This window comes from Perca flavescens, chromosome 2 (assembly GCF_004354835.1).
Source record: "Perca flavescens isolate YP-PL-M2 chromosome 2, PFLA_1.0, whole genome shotgun sequence".
NCBI lineage: Eukaryota > Metazoa > Chordata > Actinopteri > Perciformes > Percidae > Perca > Perca flavescens.
In genome coordinates this window covers 2,940,702-2,959,366 of record NC_041332.1, presented here as the reverse complement: position 1 = coordinate 2,959,366, position 18,665 = coordinate 2,940,702, and the positions used below count along the sequence as shown (strand labels likewise).

Here is an 18,665-nt window from a genome sequence, read left to right as displayed (position 1 = left end):
ATATTATTGGTATTTTTAGCCCAATAACCGCTGTTTTAATCAACATTTATTCACCAGATCTTATCACGGTTTATATGTATTTCTTTTAATGTTATTATTTCGGTCTATTTCGGCCAGGGAAGCTGGATTGCATTGTTGTTTATTGATATTTTTAAAACTATAACACTACATCTTTCAACATGTATTTGCTGTTATCATGGTATGCATTTCTTTATTTTAATAATATTATTTCGGTCTTATTACCGGTGAAATATTACAGTAAATAAGACAGAACAGTAGGCTACAATATGAGCCGAGCTGGGCGCATTCAAAGCCGATGTCCCACGATGCAATGCGGGCATTCATTCACAGAATCCGACGGCGATCAGCTTATCTTTAATGGCAGTATCGCTTCAATGTACGTAATGGATAATGTAGAGCGTTGTTATAGTGAATACAACAACGACGGGGTGATCAGGACTCCAACGCCAATCTTCTTCTAGCGGATTTATTGATAGCTCTCCTCCGGAGGGAACAGAACTGCGTCCATGGCAACGCTTAGCAAAGGTCTGTTATCAAGAAAATAACAGACCGCATTGTAGCATTAGAATATAAGCAAGCCATGTAATAAATATATATAATCAGTGGTTTTGTCACCAGCAACAACACGTTGCTCAGTTTTGTTCCAGTAAGTTATGCATCGTAATAACGTTTAAAAAAAATCAGTTGAAGACTCCGGAAGTGACGTCGTAATTACCGCTCGGCGGATAGAAAAGATACAAATACATAATATTCGTAATATTGATGTTTTTGTCTAACATTGTATTTGAGGAGTTAAACAATAAAGACAGCATCAATAATAAAATACAGTTTCATGTATTTGTCTCATGTATTGTGTGCTCGGCCGGCCGGCGGGCGGCATCAATCTGAAACGGAATGAAGCCCAGTCACGGCAGACAGCAGAAAGAGGAGCCGAACACGTCCTCCCTCCCACCCCGGAAGAACTACAAGTGCTCAAGCTTTGTAACAGATTCTGGGCCGCGTCTATAGTGGGTGTTGTAGTTTTTAAATATATTGGTATATTTCTCATAAGTAGAAGTTGGTAGTGTAGAATTTTGGATACACCCTTGGGTTTTTTGGGATGGGGAACACACTGGTTTCATCAGATTTTAAAAATAGAATCGTTAAATAGGTGAAAATAGCTTATTACCATATTTGACAGTGCTTACAGTGGAAAAACAGCTGGTCTTATGTGTGTAGCACCTTCTGTTGCTTGATTGATGAAGAGTATGGTGTAGACCTGTTCTCTATGAAAAATGCCCTGAGATAATTCATGATGCCAGATGATTTGACACCACGTTAATGAAACTGATTTGACTTTGTAAAAAGGGGAGATTTGTGCTGAGAATTATGACAATTTATAAAATATGATTTAGTGTCAAACGCAGAGCCAGTAGTGTACACAAGGGATGGCTGCTGTCAGTGTGGAAGGCACATCTAAGCTGGTTTACCATAGTGTGTGAACAAGATAAAATTATCAGATTATTTACAATATTTATAACCACTTCATATGCCCAAATGTTACGAGTGACCCATTATACCTTTTTCACATTGAAAGTAGGATAGTAAATATACAAAGCCCACAATTGTAAGGGAATAGATGAAAGTAATATTTAATTATACAAAGGAAAAAAATAAATGGCATTATAAAAAAGTGCAATACATTTTATTTTTTAAAAATGTATTGCACTTTTATTTTATATTCTTTTTATTTTATATTTTTATTCTTCATTCTTTTACTTCATTTTAAGGTTTGGATGTCTGAACGCTTATTTGCACGGTAAATAGATTTTGATATTGTTAAACATTGTGTTGTTGTAAAGATGTTAACTGTTGTGAAGCAACACTTACTGTGTTTGCACTAAATTGGAAATAGTGATATATATTTTTCAACGCTGTGGAGAACAGTGCGCTGTTGCAGAACAGTGCGCTGTTGCAGACATATACACTAAAGTTTTAACTGCATTATTTTAATATAGTCAGTCAAGAAGTGGGCTGGTCTAAGGCATGAAACTCCAGGGCTGAAAATGTGTCCCACTCCGGCCCTGGCACCAGTCAATGTGCTGCTGACAGTAATAAATATGTGTAATACATCAAAATTGCCTTACTATTCCTAGCTATAATAGTTCATACCATCAACCTGGTTAAAAGGCACCACAATACAGGAAAGGACATCTCTGTTAAAAATGTTCTGGTGGATGCAAATTTGTGTTTCCTAGGATGGTGAAGGCATGTCCCGCCCTATTCTGCCTCCACAATTTTGCAAGCTAGAGCCTACTTTTTTGTCCCCAGAGGAATATTTGCCTTGAGTTCAAATGCTTCACAAATAACACTTGACATATTGTTTTATCATACAGATGACATACTTACGATACAAAAAATAAACAAAGTGATATGTAGTCAGATTGAAGCACATCACACAGCCACAATCTATTGCTCATCTTTCACAAACAGTGAGCAACACACAACCTTATATGCATCATATCATGAAGCTATTCCCTGCAGCCTTAAGCAACATTATTTAAAGTTTTAATTGAGGTAGGTCCAAATTAGGGCTATAGTTTAGAATTATTTAGTTTACATTAGGGTACCCATTTCTTCTGCCAGAGGATAAGAGCTACTTGGCATGGAGAATAAAGATTGATCAGACCATATTATCTGTTCTCGCCTGAATAGTAAGCTTTAAATGAGATGTTTTTAGATATTGCTGACATATTAAAATGCTCTGTAATGTATAACATAAACCCTCTGATTCACTGTGAGTGTCTGCTCTAAATGATAACACACACTTTCAACACGGGCCTTCCAGCCAAAGGTGTTGTATATACACACCAAGCTGCCTATATCAGAGCCGATTTATTGGTTCATCATTTATGACCTCTGATACCTTCTGACCCATGTCACGACCAACTCCACGAGCAACTATAATCTGTCCCAGCCACGCTCGCGCCTAAAGTCAAGAGGAGACCGTGCCTTCGCTGTTGTTGGTACTAGGCTGTGGAATAGCCTCCCCGTCTCCTTGAGATCGCTGTCCTCTTTATATGAGTTTAAACTCAAACTAAAGTTTTATCTCTTGGAGCATGCATTTCTCTAAATTCTTATTTTTATTTATGTTTTCTGCTGTCTGAAAGATGTTTTATTCTATTATCTTTCCTGACTCGTGTTATGTGAAGCACAGTGGTCAACTTCTTTTGTGTTTACTTGTGCTATACAAATAAATGAAATGAATGAATGAATGAAACTCCTCATTTTGTGAAATGGTTGAATGAGATTGTTGGTATGGCACCACATTCTGGTCTCTATTTTAGCAGAATATGCAAAATTACTTGTGTCTGTGTGCAGTAGGTTGAGGTAGAAGTGTGCCAAAAATGCCAAAACACATGTTTGTGTACACGTACCCATACAAAGCTATACATCTCTGTGAACAAATACCTCAGCAAAAATCTGCTTAGAATGCTTCCTAAAACTAGCCCCTTCTTAATTTTGAAAAGGTAGTCTCAGTAAAGGCTACAAAGGTTATAGCTACAAGCTGTAACCATGCTGATTGATATGAGGATCATCTTCTGAATAATAATTAATATGATAGGCCTACCATAAATTATTTTAAAAAGTCAGTTATTTAAAACAACTAATAATGCAGTGTGATGTTAAATCAAATTAAGTCCCACACATAAATATCCTCATGTTTTTTTTCCCCTTTAGTCTTTGCTATTAACATTCATCAACTGCAAAATTAGAAAATTGCGTTTTTTAAATAGCTATTTATGGAAAATAAAATGAAAAATGCTTCTCTTTGTAAGTAGTTTATTTTAGTTTTTCACAACAGTAGCCTACAAGTCAAACAAATGCCCATTAGTCAAACAAGCCATTAGGCTGTAGTTCTAAACACTCAACTGTAGTTTGTTTATAGGCTATAGGCCTAGTATTTTTCTGCGACAAGGCAAATCAAAGTGCTTAGCATAAAACACAATTTTTTCATTATTGGTATTTTTATTGTATAAATTCTCACATACAACGTGCAGCAATTTGTTTTATTTTTTACGTGCAGCAATCTTTTCTATCCGCTGAGTGGTAATTACTACGTCACTTCCGGAGTCTTCAGCTGATGTCATTTAGCAACAGAAGGTGCTACACACATAGGACCAGCTGTTATAGAAAGCTCTGGACCTCAGCTATCATGTAGATATGGTCTCCAAAGTTTTTCCACTGTAAGCTATTTCACCTATTTAACGATTCTATTTTTAAAATCTGATGACACCAGTGTGTTCCCCATCCCAAAAAAACCCAGGGTGTATCCAAAGTTCTACACTACCAACTTCTACTTATGAGAAATATACCAATATATATAGAAACTACAACTCCCACTATAGACGCGGCCCAGAATCTGTTACAAAGCTTGAGCACTTGTAGTTCTTCCGGGGTGGGAGGGAGGACGTGTTCGGCTTCATTCCGTTTCAGATTGATGCCGCCCGCCGGCCGGCCGAGAACACAGTACATGAGACAAATACGTGAAACTGTATTTTATTATTGATGCTATCTTTATTGTTTAACTCCTCAAATACAACGTTAGACAAAAACATCAATATTACGAATATTATGTATTTGTATCTTTTCTATCCGCCGAGCGGTAATTACGACGTCACTTCCGGAGTCTTCAGCTGATTTTTTTTAAACGTTATTACGATGCATAACTTACTGGAACAAAACTAAGCAACGTGTTTGTTGCTGGTGACAAAACTACTGATTATATATATTTATTACATGGCTTGCTTATATTCTAATGCTACAATGCGGCCTGTTATTTTCTTGATAACAGACCGTTGCTAAGCGTTGCCATGGACGCAGTTCTGTTCCCTCTGGAGGAGAGCTATCAATAAATCCGCTAGAAGAAGATTAGCGTCGGGGTCCGGTTTAAAAATATCAATAAACAACAAAGCAATCCAGCTTCCCTGGCCGAAATAGACCGAAATAATAACATTAAAAGAAATACATATAAACCGTGATAAGATCTGGTGAATAAATGTTGATTAAAACAGCGGTTATTGGGCTAAAAATACCAATAATATCAAAGCTGTATCCAGCTTCTCTGCTGCAGCCGAGTGGCAGAAAGATTCGTGCTGTGATTAGGTAAGATGCTTCTCATTGAAATACATTAGTATAAAAAACGTGACCCCAACACGTAAATCTTCACAATAACGTAATGGTATCACGTTCTAATAGATTTAATTTCGTAATGCCATCACAAACTGACGTGAGACTGGGTTGGGTATTATTACCCCAAACCTAACCAATCTCACTCCTCATGCCTAAAACTAACCAATCCACCAAACAAAGGCAAATGAGTACTAGCCAATCAGAGACAGAGTAGGGCAGGGTCAGTTTGGATCAAAGGGGTGGATAAAGAGATCGACCAGGTGACAGATCAACATTGCCAATCCTAAAGCCACACCACTAACATTGCTAAAACGTCAACTGCAATCCTGTTACTCTTTAAGTACACTAAAGTATTATCTTGATGGCTTCAGTGTAGAGATTGAGACCTGTTTATAGTCACGTGAAAGGAATAAAAGTAAACTGTACTCTTCACGTCACATTACAAAAGTATACAAAGTTATCTACATGATGAGCTGAAGCATAAAAAGAAAAATTCTCACCTGAAGGTTTGGAGAACATTAGAACATGTCGACAATATCAAAGTCTGCTCACTCTGCAGTCTGACTGTTGCATTTACATCAAATCAGTTAAGAGGAAGTGAAGAATGAGGAAACACAGTCAGGCTGTGTCTGTACGAGGAAGGGAATTCTAGGTTCCTCTTTTTCATGCCAGTTCCTGTAAATATCTGCCCAACTTTGCACATTACTGCGTCATCACAACTGCATGATCATTTGTTTTTGTGTTTGATTTGTTTCGACTTGTAGTCACTGCTGTATTTTACTATTCTTTAATTAAGCGCTGTATTTTTACAGCATTAAAAGAGTCTCACGGTCACTGCATGAGAGTTGGCAGCCCACCTTGTTCCCTCTTTTTTAAACCTTTTACTCAATGGTGACATTTCTACCCTCTGTGTGTTTCTGTCAAGTTACCTTTATTACTTGATACAAGGTTGCTTTTAAAAAGAAAACACTGCAGACGGGAAATACAGGAATAAAAGCCATTAATGAAACAACACTGAAATACAGTAGACTTAAGATTTTACTCGCAGAAAACAAACCATGGTACAAAGATGGATAGAAGAAGTAAAGAGATTTCAGATATCAATTTGTTTTATGTGTTGACAGAACTGTATTATACAACAAAATATTACACATGATGCCTTTTTAAGTTTATGTTGATGTTTCCAGTTACTTTTAGTCCTCATATTTGCCCCCTCTGTTTGAAAAGGGTTCCCAACCATTCATCTGAGGATTGATTGATTGATGTAGATTACACTTCAAATGTAGGAGTTTAGTACATTTGTAAAATACTCAAATTACATTTCAACTTTCAATGATTGACATCATATATAACCAGAGTACAATTTGTGAAAAAAGGCAGAGCGGGGTGAAAGGAACATCATCTGGCGGTGCCTGTAGCTGGCTCGCAATCACCTATTGGCGGCTAAAAAACTGCCGCTGGTAAACTGTCCCGGAGCTCTGTAGCGGCTAAATAAAACCAGCAACAGCTGCTCGGATCGCACTATAGACTATTCATGTTACAGCGCTTTACAGGTATACAATATATGGTCCATTGGTGAAGTAGCATTGATCACTTTGAGGGGGGATACAGCAACAAACTTCGAGAACGGAGGTTAGCACCTCCCAAGACGATTGTGATTGGTTTAAAGAAATGCAAACAACCCAGAGAGTTTTTTTCTCCTATCAGAAATCATCTGTGGTACAGCCAGACCTTACTCCACAGCGCTGTGCAGATAGAGCTGGCAATAAGAGACTAAGTCATATGAAACACCCGAGGCCAAGGCTGAACAACCATCATTGGCATTCTCACATAAGGCCAAATGTGAGCATTTGATTAGTTTTATGGAAAGAGATTAAAGTACAGCATTTTAAGTGTAGAATAAGTGGTGTCGCAGACCTTCTCTGTTAAGCAACGGTTTCTCTACCCAGGTGTACCTCTTTCAAACTGCTATCCAATGCAGGGAGGCATCCACAGACAAAGAGAAATCCACAGACAAAGAAAACAACCATTACATAAACGCATGGCCCAACACAGAAGGACCGACACCCAACACAGAAGGACTGACGCCTCAGGTCTAGACTCACATCTGAAGAATAAAGAACACTCTTTTGAAGACCATCAGGTACACATTTTAGACAGAGAGGACAGATGGTTTTAAAAAGACAAAGATACAAAAAGATTGTATGTTTGTCATCAGTGTGAGTATTTCTTTACACAGGAAGAGACTCTCCCTGGTACAGAGAACACAGAGACAGTGAACCAGGCCACACTAACCCAAATCCAGGATAAAGAGGTTCAGTAAATGTGGTGTGGAAGGTGTGGAGGTGGATCAGCATGTCAGAGGCGACTCTGTAGAAGGACAGAGAGCCAGCAGGACAGTCCACATACACTGCTACTCTGTAAGAGACAGAGGAGGATGGAGAGGAGGAGAGGCGTGTACTTCTGTCATTGTGACTGACAGAGTAACCTTCAACATCAGAGCATCTCAGACTCCAGGACTGATCATTCCCTCCAAACTCACAGTCAGCTCTGTTTCCTTTCCTGCTGATTCCTCTGTAACTCACTGATATATCAACCTCTCCTCTCCACTCAACCTCCCAGTAACAACTTCCAGTCAGACCATCTCTACACAGCAGCTGCCACCAGTAGTCAAACCTCTCTGGGTGATCAGGATATGGCTGCCTATTTCTCACTGCTGTCACCTTCCTGTTGTTATGAGAGAGTTGGAGGTGTGTGTTCATGGTGTTTGTGTCCAGTGTGAGTTCACAGACATCTGATGGAGAAAGCAAGACACAATACAGCAGCAGTTTATCATCAAACCCAAACTTTTTCACGTCAAGGACACCTAAACTGACACAAATTAGACCACAAACCCCTATTTGACAAGATTCCTTCCCAGCTGTCCCCCATCTGATATGACTTCTGCTTCTGTATGTTTTATTACAGAAAGTGTATAAAAACACATGACCAAAATAGTCATACATTATGTCATTGTGTTACTTATGGATTGAGTTATAGTTAAAGGACAATTCCTTTTAGACATGGAAACTTTTTTCCATGTCCAAAAAATAAATTGGAGACAGCAACCCAGACCGGAGGGACCAGATGGACAGTTATCCACTGAGTAAGTAGCTACACAAGACAAGTTATGTTTTTCACCGGTGTGATATATTGAACAAATTGCTTTTGATTTTAGTTTGCATCGCCAGCTGTAAGTCATGACAAGTTTTTAAGACAGCGGCCACATGTAAACATGAACGCGAGTGTCTTTATAATCTATCTTTACAATAAACTGTCTGTACACTTACAAAGTTCTCAATGCTTTGGTTAACATTTAGGGACCCTCAGTTTGCTACCGTTGAAGTTTGGTGATATTTTGAGCCTTTTAAGTGGTACAAAATAGCAATCTGTTTATACTTTCCTTAAAAGGAAGGTGAACTAGTGAGAATAGTTGGAAAAGTGGACATGTTTTTAATTAGTATAAATGTCACTGAAATGTTGAATAACACCAATGATGTATGAAACTAAATTGGAATATTTTCATTTTTTCTGAAAAACTGCAGCACTGATATGCTGGCTTTGAATGTATAACAACTCCAAATGTATGACAGATGTGGAACATTTTAAGATTTGAATACAGTATGAATCAGAAGATACAGTTGAACATGTTGAAAAACCAGCTTAAAAATGTGGCTGAAGCAGTATGAATAGTTGGAAAAGTGGGAAATGGATGAAGGATGCAGAACATAGATTAAGCAATGCAAGAAGTTCAAATTTACAGCAAGGATGTAAATTAGCTTGAGTGTATATAAACATAGTCAAAGCTTCCTTGAATTGTCTTTCTTAAGATCAGGATAAAACATCAAAAGAGATCTAACCCTGACAAGAGTTGAACTTTAAGCACTTTTATTGAAAAACTAGGCCCATCCCTAATGTTCTGTTTACATACAGTGGCTGTTTGCTGCATTCATTTTGCTTAATAGTATTCACACAATAAGTATTCCCCTTTTGGCTGCAGACCACCTAGAACTCCCTCAAAGTTGTAAAACCATTTTGAGAACCACTGATCTAACAAACCTGAAGGATTTATTTGTTGCTTTATTTAACAGATGAACTGTTAATTAGATCAAAACTTCACAATGACTCATCCTTTGGGATTGTCTTTCAAACTGAGAATTTAATGATGATACACACACTTTAATTTAAACTACTTTAAGAAGTGCTGCCTTGTACTCATGAATCTAAGGGAGCTTTCACACCTGCCTCATTTAGTTCGGTTGAATCGCTAAAGTTGGTTTTCCCCCTTGGTGCAGTTTGTTTAGGCAGGTGGGAATGCAGCAATCGCACTTGGATGTGCAGCAAAAGCAGACCAATGAAGCGTACTGAACAGTTTGTTTGTGCTGAGAACATAATCCGACCTTGATCCACCCCAACTATTTTTACTCCGCAAGTCTGAGCTAAACGGCTCCTGTAGTCAGGTGTGCGTTACAATCTGCGATGCGACAGCTGAGAGCAGCAAACTGTAGCAGCTTCAATGATTCTCTCACAGAAATAAACCGCGGTCAAGCTCGATGTCACTTGCATCTCTGTGGTCAAGCCACCGCTAAAGTTAGAGACAAACACTAGCAGAATATGAGTGAAGTCTCGGTGAGCAGAGCAGATGTAGAAATAATGTTTGGAAAATTATTTAAATAAAATGAGCTGCTTTGACCATGGAGACATCCAAAATACTGGACCTTCTACCTGAATTTACTTTCTTCCTCCCACCCCAAATATATCTGACCAATAAAAGGAGGGAACATTTTTGCATGGTTTCTAGTGATGCATTTTGGTTCGCTTGGATTTTTCTCCGTGTGAAATGAGACCCAACCAAGGGATAAACGCTCCAAGTTTACAAACTCATAAACTGATTCGGACCAGAGCAAACCAACTAGGTGTTAAAATGCCCAAAGTGAACACACACTCACACTTCCTCAGACCAGGTTTCAGCCTCTGCTCTCCACCATGTTCCAGGCTGGGGGAAGAAACAAAGTCAGAATAAACCTTCCTTATCAATTATCTTCATAAATCTTCACTCATATTCTCCACTAAATATGAACCAGAGATCATCAGTAAATGACATAGAAACAGTGTGTAAGATCTTACTGTCCATTTATACCTGAGAGTTTTCAGTCTCCAGTGTGGATCCTCCAGTCCAGAGGACAGCAGCTTCCCTCCTGAGTCTCCTGGATGATTGTATCTCAGGTCCAGCACTCTCAGATGGGAGGGGTTGGAGCTCAGAGCTGAGGCCAGAGAAGTACAGCCTTCATCGGTGACCAGACAGCCTGACAGACTGGAGAGAGACACACACAAACAAAGACACAATTTCTTGTGTGAATTTCCTGATTAGAATTAGCTCAATGTTAGAATCAGTTACGGTTATGATCTGCTGAGTGAATTTGCAGCAAAATTCTAAGACATTTTCTCAAAAACATTACATTCTAGATATTTTCTTGAACTGAGTATACTCTCTCAACTAAAATCATTGTTGGATATCATCAGTGACACAACCTGTATCTCCAGTACAGGGTCTGAATTTACCCTCCGAATACATGCCTAATGCCGGTGACACCTGCCATGTTCTTGGGAAGCCAAAGAATTAAACGATTCATCAGTTTTTTTTTTGCCACTGTTGTTCTTTCACATTTCAACCAAGTCCGCCATTTCCTTGGAATTTACCTCAAAAACAGAACGGCACATTACTGGGGTGAAGGAGGAGGTCGGTTGAAACAAGCAAGCAAAAAACAGGAGGATTCAAAGAAAAGTAAAAGATGAGGTTTTATTACCAAGTGGGCAGTTGGCGACAACGGCAAGGTTCATGAGTGGCTGATTTACTGAATTAGCAGTTAATTGTCAATAACTTAAGAGCACTTACAGTATCTCACAAAAGTGAGTACACCCCTCACATTTTAGTAAATATTTCATTATATATTTTAATGGGACAACACTGAAGAAATTACACTTTGCTGTAATGTAAAGTATTAAAGGAACACGCTGACTTATTGAGAATTTAGCTTATTCACCGTAACCCCCAGAGTAAGACAAGTCGATACATACCCTTCTCATCTCCGTGCGTGCTGTAACGCTGTCTGACAGCTCCAGCATTAGCTTAGCCTAGCACAGATCCTGGAGGTGAATGGTTCCAGTAATCCTACTGCTCCAAATTGTGACAAAAGTGACAAAATAACGCCAACATGTTCCTATTTACATACAGCGTGTACAAAAAACAACGTAACATGAGACACAGCCATCTTCTAACAGTAAACAAACTGGGAACTATATTCTCAGACAGGCTTGCTGCGAGCATATCACTCCGCCAAAGTACTATATTCTTCCGCCTGAGAATATAGTTCCCGGATTGTTTAGGGATAGAAGATGGCTGTGTCTCATGTTACGTTGTTTTTTGTACACGCTGTGACTATACAAATCACAACATGTAAATAGGAACATGTTGGCGTTATTTTGTCACTTATTCGGAGCAGTAGGATTACTGGAACCATTCACCAAGGCTGTCTGATGCTTACAGCACGCACAGAGATGAGAAGGGTATGTATCGACTTGTCTAACTCTGGGGGTTAGGGTGAATATGATACATTTCCAATAAGTCGCCGTGTTCCTTTAAGTGTACAGCTTGTATAAAAGTGTAAATATGCTGTCCCCTCAAAATAACTCAACAGTCAGCCATTAATGTCATGTGTTAAATTCCCATAGAGGCAGGCATATTTAAATTTGTAAAGGCCAGTTATTTAGTGGATCCAGGATACTATGCATCCTGATAAACTTCCATTGGCCTTTGGAATTAAAATAGCCCCACATCATCACATAGCTTTCACCATACCTAGAGATTGCCATGGTTTTATGTCTGTTAGCTTAATAGCTGGTTTGATTTGCATTGAGAGATGATTTTATGGAAAGTACCCCATGCCTATCTCTAAGTATGGTGAAGGGTATGTAATGATGTGGGGCTATTTTAATTCCAAAGGCCAAGGGAACTTTATCAGGATGCATAGTATCCTGGATCCATGAAATAACTGGCCTTTAAAAATAAAAATCTGCCTGCCTCTATGGGAATTTAACATAGGGATGTACTCACTTTTGTTACCAGCAGTTTAGACATTAATGGCTGTGTGTTGAGTTATTTTGAGGGGACAGCACATTTACACTGTTATGCAAGCTGTACACTTAATACTTTACATTGTAGCAAAGTGTAATTTCTTCAGTGTTGTCCCATTAAAAGATATAATGAAATATATATTAAAATATGAGGGGTGTACTCACTTTTGTGAGATACTGTACATGTGTTCCGTTCAAGGACAATGCTTGTTTATTTGGTGTATTTCACCTTCAGGAGGCAAATACAATTGGCTGGTAAAAGCCAGTGGATATTAAAATAAACCTGCCACAGTGGCTGGTGGCCAAAACGTTAAATTCAGGCCCTGGTCCAGTACCATTTAAAAGTCCATCTATTGAAGAAAATATGAATCCTGACCTGAGAGTCTCCAGTGTACATTGTTGACTTTCCAGTCCAGCAGAAAGCAGCTCCACTCCTGAATCCTGCAGGTCGTTGTTACTCAGGTCCAGCTCTCTCAGACCAGAGGACTCGGAGCTGAGAAGTGATGAGAGATCCTGACAGCATTTCTTTGTGAGCCTGGTTTGACTCAACCTTAATAAGTAAAAAAATATATTTTCCTATGTTTCAGTATGGTGTCTGTGGGAATGTGGGAATGTGGAGTCAGGAAGGCATGCAATGCATGCCATGCCAAACTAGACTATAAAACATTTATTGTTAGAGGTACATTACAGTGTTACACAAAAGCATCTGACCTGAGAGTCTCCACTGTACAATGTGTACTCTGCAGTCCAGCAAAGAGCAGCGTTGCTCCTGAGTCCTGCAGGTCGTTGTTACTCAAGTCCAGCTCTCTCAGACTAGAGGACTGGGAGTTGAGAACTGCGGACAAATCTTCACAGCTTCTCTCCGACAGACTACAGCCACTCAGCCTGAAGAAGAGTTAGAAAGAACCAATTTTTTCCTTTTTTAAACAAATAACAAATATTTGTTTTTCATTTTTTTCTTATTACAAATGAATTACGGATTATCCAATGATACCTGGACCTTTATTTTTCTGCTGGTTCATTTTAAAATGAGAACCCCATAAAATGAGGAAACATGATGCTATACAAAAGCGCCAAAATGTGATCTGACCTGAAAGTCTCCAGTGTACAGTGTGGACTCTTTAGTCCAGCAAAGATCATTTCCACTCCTGAGTCCTGCAGTGTGTTGTTACTCAGGTCCAGCTCTTTCAGACAGGAGGACTGGGAGCTGAGAACTGATGAGAGATCCTGACAGCATTTGTTTGTGAGCCTGGTTTGACTCAACCTGAAATAGAAATAAGTACATATTTTCCTTCATGACAACACCAACCCTGTCATATGTTTTTATCAAAAGGATTGAAAACCCATGCAATAGAGCATGAAAGTACAAACTGTTACACAAAAGTCTGACCTGAGAGTTTCCAGTTTACAGTGTGGACTCTTCAGTCCAGCAAAGAGCACCTTCCCTCCTGAAGCCTTCAGTTTGTTGTTACTCAGGTCCAGCTCTCTCAGACTAGAGGACTGCAAGCTGAGAACTGAGGACAGAGCTTTACAGCTTTTCTCCGTCAGATTACAGCCACTCAGCCTGAAGTGACAAAGACAAACATTGAAACTATTATCGCTAATATGAGAAACACATTATATGTCTGACTCCCTGAGCCTTAAATACATTTAACTACACTGTCATTTTCATTTATTTGTCCTCTGAGGTAAAATCACAACTCCAACGACCGACTTTTAGGAAATTGATATATTAATCAATTTGCTGACTAAATCTTGCGACTATTAGTTAATTAAGACTTTAGTTAGTTGAGAGTAACCCTGCACCGTGGAACATTTAGTGTGTTTACATGCAGATTAAAAACCCGATTATATTCGGGTTAAGGCAAAACCTTGATTTCTCAAATGCCAAGTTAACACTTTACCCTGGCTAAAATCAGAGTTCTTATACTCCAGTTAACAGACCTAGATAACACCTCTAGTAACTGGTGTATTCGTGCATGTATACACCATTCAATGGGGTAAGATCTGGTTACAGATCTGCTCATGCTGCGTAGATTTTGTTGGCCCCTACCCATTCCGCTGCAGTGGGTTTTGACCCAGAAATAATCCGTCAGCGCTCATCTTAGCGCTGTGGAGATACAAACCGTTGCTATGATACAAGAAAATAGCTTTGCATGGATCAGCAGCAGCAGCATAAACTGAGCCTCTATTTCACTACCTGCCGAGACAGCAGCGGACACCGGCAGATGTCTAATTAGATTGTCCAACTTTGGGGTTGTCAACGCTGTGTCTTGGCAAAAAATTGGAGGGACCGAGCAGCCCACACTGTGGCCACTGGCTAACGATAACAGTAGTTAGCTAGCTGAAGAAACAATAATCAAGTAATCAATTTGTTGTAGTTTTGAGACTATCCGTTGACATTCAATAATTGAGAACAACCCAACACATGTGACACAGTAAGTATCTTCAGTAATCGGTGCACTTACAGAGCTTTGTTGGAGGCTTTGACCACTGGCAGTAGCCTCAGAAGAGCCTCCTCTGAAGCAGAGTATTTCTTCAGGTCAAACACATCCAGGTCATTTTCGGATGTCAGTAAGATGAAAACCAGAGCTGACCACTGAGCAGGAGACAGTTTATCTGTAGAGAGACTTCCAGAACTTAGGTAATGTTGAATTTCCTCCATTAGAGAACGATCATTCAGTTCATTCAGACAGTGGAACAGATTGATGCTTCTCTCTAGAGACAGATTCTCACTGATCTTCGTCTTGATGTACTCAACTGTATCCTGATTGGTCTCTGAGCTTCTTTTTTTAATCAGACCTCGTAGGTGTTTGTGATTTGTCTCCAGTGAAAGACCCAGGAGGAAGCGGAGGAACAGGTCCAAGTGTCCATTTGGACTCTGCAAGGCCTTGTCAATAACAAACCTGTGGACATCTGTCATAGATGTTCTGCTGAAAACCAATCGCATTTTTTCACCATAACTTTGCCCTGGCTCAGCCATCACATTCTTGTTTCTGTTAATGACTGCCCTCTCTACATGTAGAGCAGCCAGAAACTCCTGAACAGTCAGATGGATGAAGCTAAACATCTTGTCCTCATTCTTTCTCCCACGTTCCTCTTTGAAAATCTCTGTGAACACTCCTGAGCACACCGACGCTCCACTGATGTCAATGCCACTCTCTTTGAGATCTTTCTCGTAGAAGATCAGGTTTCCCTTTTCCAACTGATGGTAAGCCAGTTTTGCTAATGCCTCAATGTACTGAATGCACTTTTTTCGGTCATACTTCTTTTTTGTCTGATGAATCTGAAACACCAGGAATTCTGCGTACATCTCAGTAAGGGTCTTGGGCAGCTCTCCTCCCTCTCTGGTTTTCATCATTTCCTCCAGAACCGTAGCAGTGATCCAGCAGAAGACTGGGATGTGGCACATGATGTGGAGGCTTCGTGATTTCTTGATGTGGGAGAATATTCTGCTGGCCTGCTCTTCATCTCTGAATCTCTTCCTGAAGTACTCCTCCTTCTGTGGGTCAGTGAACCCTCTGACCTCTGTCATGATGTCAACAAAATCAGAATGGATCTGATTGGCTGCTGCAGGTCGTGTGGTTATCCAGAGACGAGCAGAGGGAAGCAGTTTCTTCTTGATGAGGTTCGTCAGCAGCACATCCACTGAGGTCGGTGCTGTCACATCAAATTTAACTGCCTGATTCTCATTGGTAGAGCAGTCCAGATCAATGCGGCTCTCATCCAGTCCATCCAAAACAAACAGAAGTTTGAATTCACTCTTGTCATAGTTGGTGTTTCCTGATGACTGCAGAGCTGTAAAGATGTCATTCAGGACTTCTTCCTTGATGTCTTTAGTCTCTGTTATACATTTATGAATAAGCTCTGCCAAAGAAAACTTTTCCCCCTTCTTTAAATTCAGCTCACGGAAAGTGAAAAGGAAAATGAGATGCACATCTTGATTGGTTCTTCCTTCAGCCCAGTCCAACACAAACTTGCGCACAAGAAATGTTTTGCCAATTCCTGCGATTCCATTGGTCAGCACTGTTCTTATGGGTTTATATCTTCCAGAAGGGGGTTTGAATATGTCACAAGGTTTAATTGTTGTCTCTGTTCCAGCTGGCTTCACTGCCACTGCCTCAATCTGCCAGAACTCATGCTCTGTGTTAAGATGTATGTCACCCCCCGCTGCGACGTACAGATGTGTGTAGATGTCATCCAGATGCTGCTCATCCTTCTTCTGTGCCCACCCTTCCTGCGCACACATAAATGTATCATGGAGGTTTGATTGAAGTTTTTTTCGGTAATGTAAGATGAGTCCTGGTTCTGTTAACAGAACACAAATATAGAAAATGAAAATGATTAGGCTGTTTGTACATTTTTTATAAGCAGTGTACAAATACTAAGGGTTTTGCTAAGGGACTTTCTTTGTATGAAAAACAACTCTTTCTTTCTTTCCTAGTACTGTAAATTAGATAAAATGGATCCATCTTAAATTTGTTTGTGAAACAGTCAGTAATGTTTCGACACAAAACCAAGTGGGCTGGTAAACTATAAAGAGGCAGAGTGGATGATTGGTGTGCCAAGTTTTTGTGTTGACAGAATGTTGGGGACTTGCTCTTCTCGTAAGCAACGGTAACAATGGCCCAATCTTGGTCATATAATGGTTAGAGAACGTGTGTGTAGCCCGGACATGAAACAGCTTGTAGTGAGTCGATGACCATACTATCAATAAGAAAGTTTTCCCATTTCCCGGTTGTTAACATTACTCCCTCGTCCGACACGCCGCTCACAATTGAATACATAAACTCAGTAATTGCGAGACAACAGACGAGCACCCAAATGCATTGATCGTAATATCCGGGGACTTCAACCACATCACTCTGGCTGTGACTCTACCCACTTTCAAGCAGTTTGTGGACTGTCCAACCAGGGGAAATGTGCTCTGTAACTGACATGGAGAGAACACTGATGACCTTACGGATTGTATAACAGGGTACATCAAATTCACCTCAAAACCCAACCCCTGTCCAAGTTGTGAGAGATGATTGCAAGGAAGGATGAAGAATGGTGGTTGGTTCTCAACCCGGGCAGCTAAGGTAACCATAAAGGCCAGCCTGGGTGTACCTGAAAACATGCTGGCTAATGGGGATCTGGTAAAGTAGGTGTACCAATCATCTGCTAAGTAGAAAACAAATGATTACAGAAACAATTATGAAAAACATACAGCAAGGTTTGGAAGTGGAAGGTGTCTCCCACCCACACAAGCATGATGCTGCATAATGGAAAGCTGAAAAGAAGTTGCACAGCTGATCCCCCTCCTAACCAAACATGCTACAAAGATTGGCGCCTGGAGCATCCGAACAATGTACCACGCTGGTAAAGCTAACAAAACATCCTGGGACTCTACTGGCAAAACACACTCTAAATACTGCATCCCCCCCAAAAATCTACGCCTATGCCTGGCAGTCTACTGGCTCCGCTTCTGACACTAAATCACATTAAAAAAATGATGTCCCTGTTTTTCAAGAACTTTCTGATCAAGTCAAGTCAGTTTCATTAATGCAGTGCCGAATCATCTGGCATCATTCATTCTTTTTATATAAAGCAGGTCAACACCATACTCTTCTTTAATATTAATTCTTATAATATTCAATCAATGAGCAATCCTACCTTCCCAGTATGGAGTTCGGGGCTCATGGCTGCTGCTTGGCTTTTCATTGTCAGTGTTAGCAGCAAACCGGACCAGTGGCTGCTGCTGAGGAGCTTCAAGAATAAAAAGAAAGAAGAAGAAGAAAAAGTTTAATTCATAAACATGCACGGTTGCAGGCAACGTTGTAATGTGTTTTACACAACCGCTAGCATCCTGCACTGATCCTAACTAACCATTTGCATCCTGCACTGCTCCTAACTAACCACTAGCATCCTGCACTGCTCCTAACTAGCTTAGCTTACCCATCTCATCATCTTCATTTGGTGTTTCACTCTCAAACGGCGAGCTGGTTTTAATGAAAAAGCTGATCAGTTTAGCACATCTGGCCACGTCGCTTTGTAGAACTTTCATTTGTTTAATTGTCGTCTTTTCAGCACCATTTTCGCGCTTATTAGTATGATCTACTTTTATAGCTTCTTTTGGTTCGTGGATCACATCCTCTAACAAGCACAACTGACTAAAGTGTAAGGTTACAAGGTGACAGGTTGTTTTTTGAACAAGGTGCAGCCGTTGATAATGTAAAAACATAATAATGTCATAATAACCAGACTCAGCGACTGGCATGGGCTGCATGAATGTACAGTAGAGAACAATGGGCTGCAAG

General features: G+C 39.9%; 1 pseudogene; it reads right to left on the bottom strand.

Annotated features, from left to right (window-relative positions):
- Positions 1-7,424: 7,424 nt before the first annotated feature.
- Positions 7,425-18,069, bottom strand: LOC114571926 (NACHT, LRR and PYD domains-containing protein 12-like; annotated as a pseudogene).
- Positions 18,070-18,665: the final 596 nt, after the last annotated feature.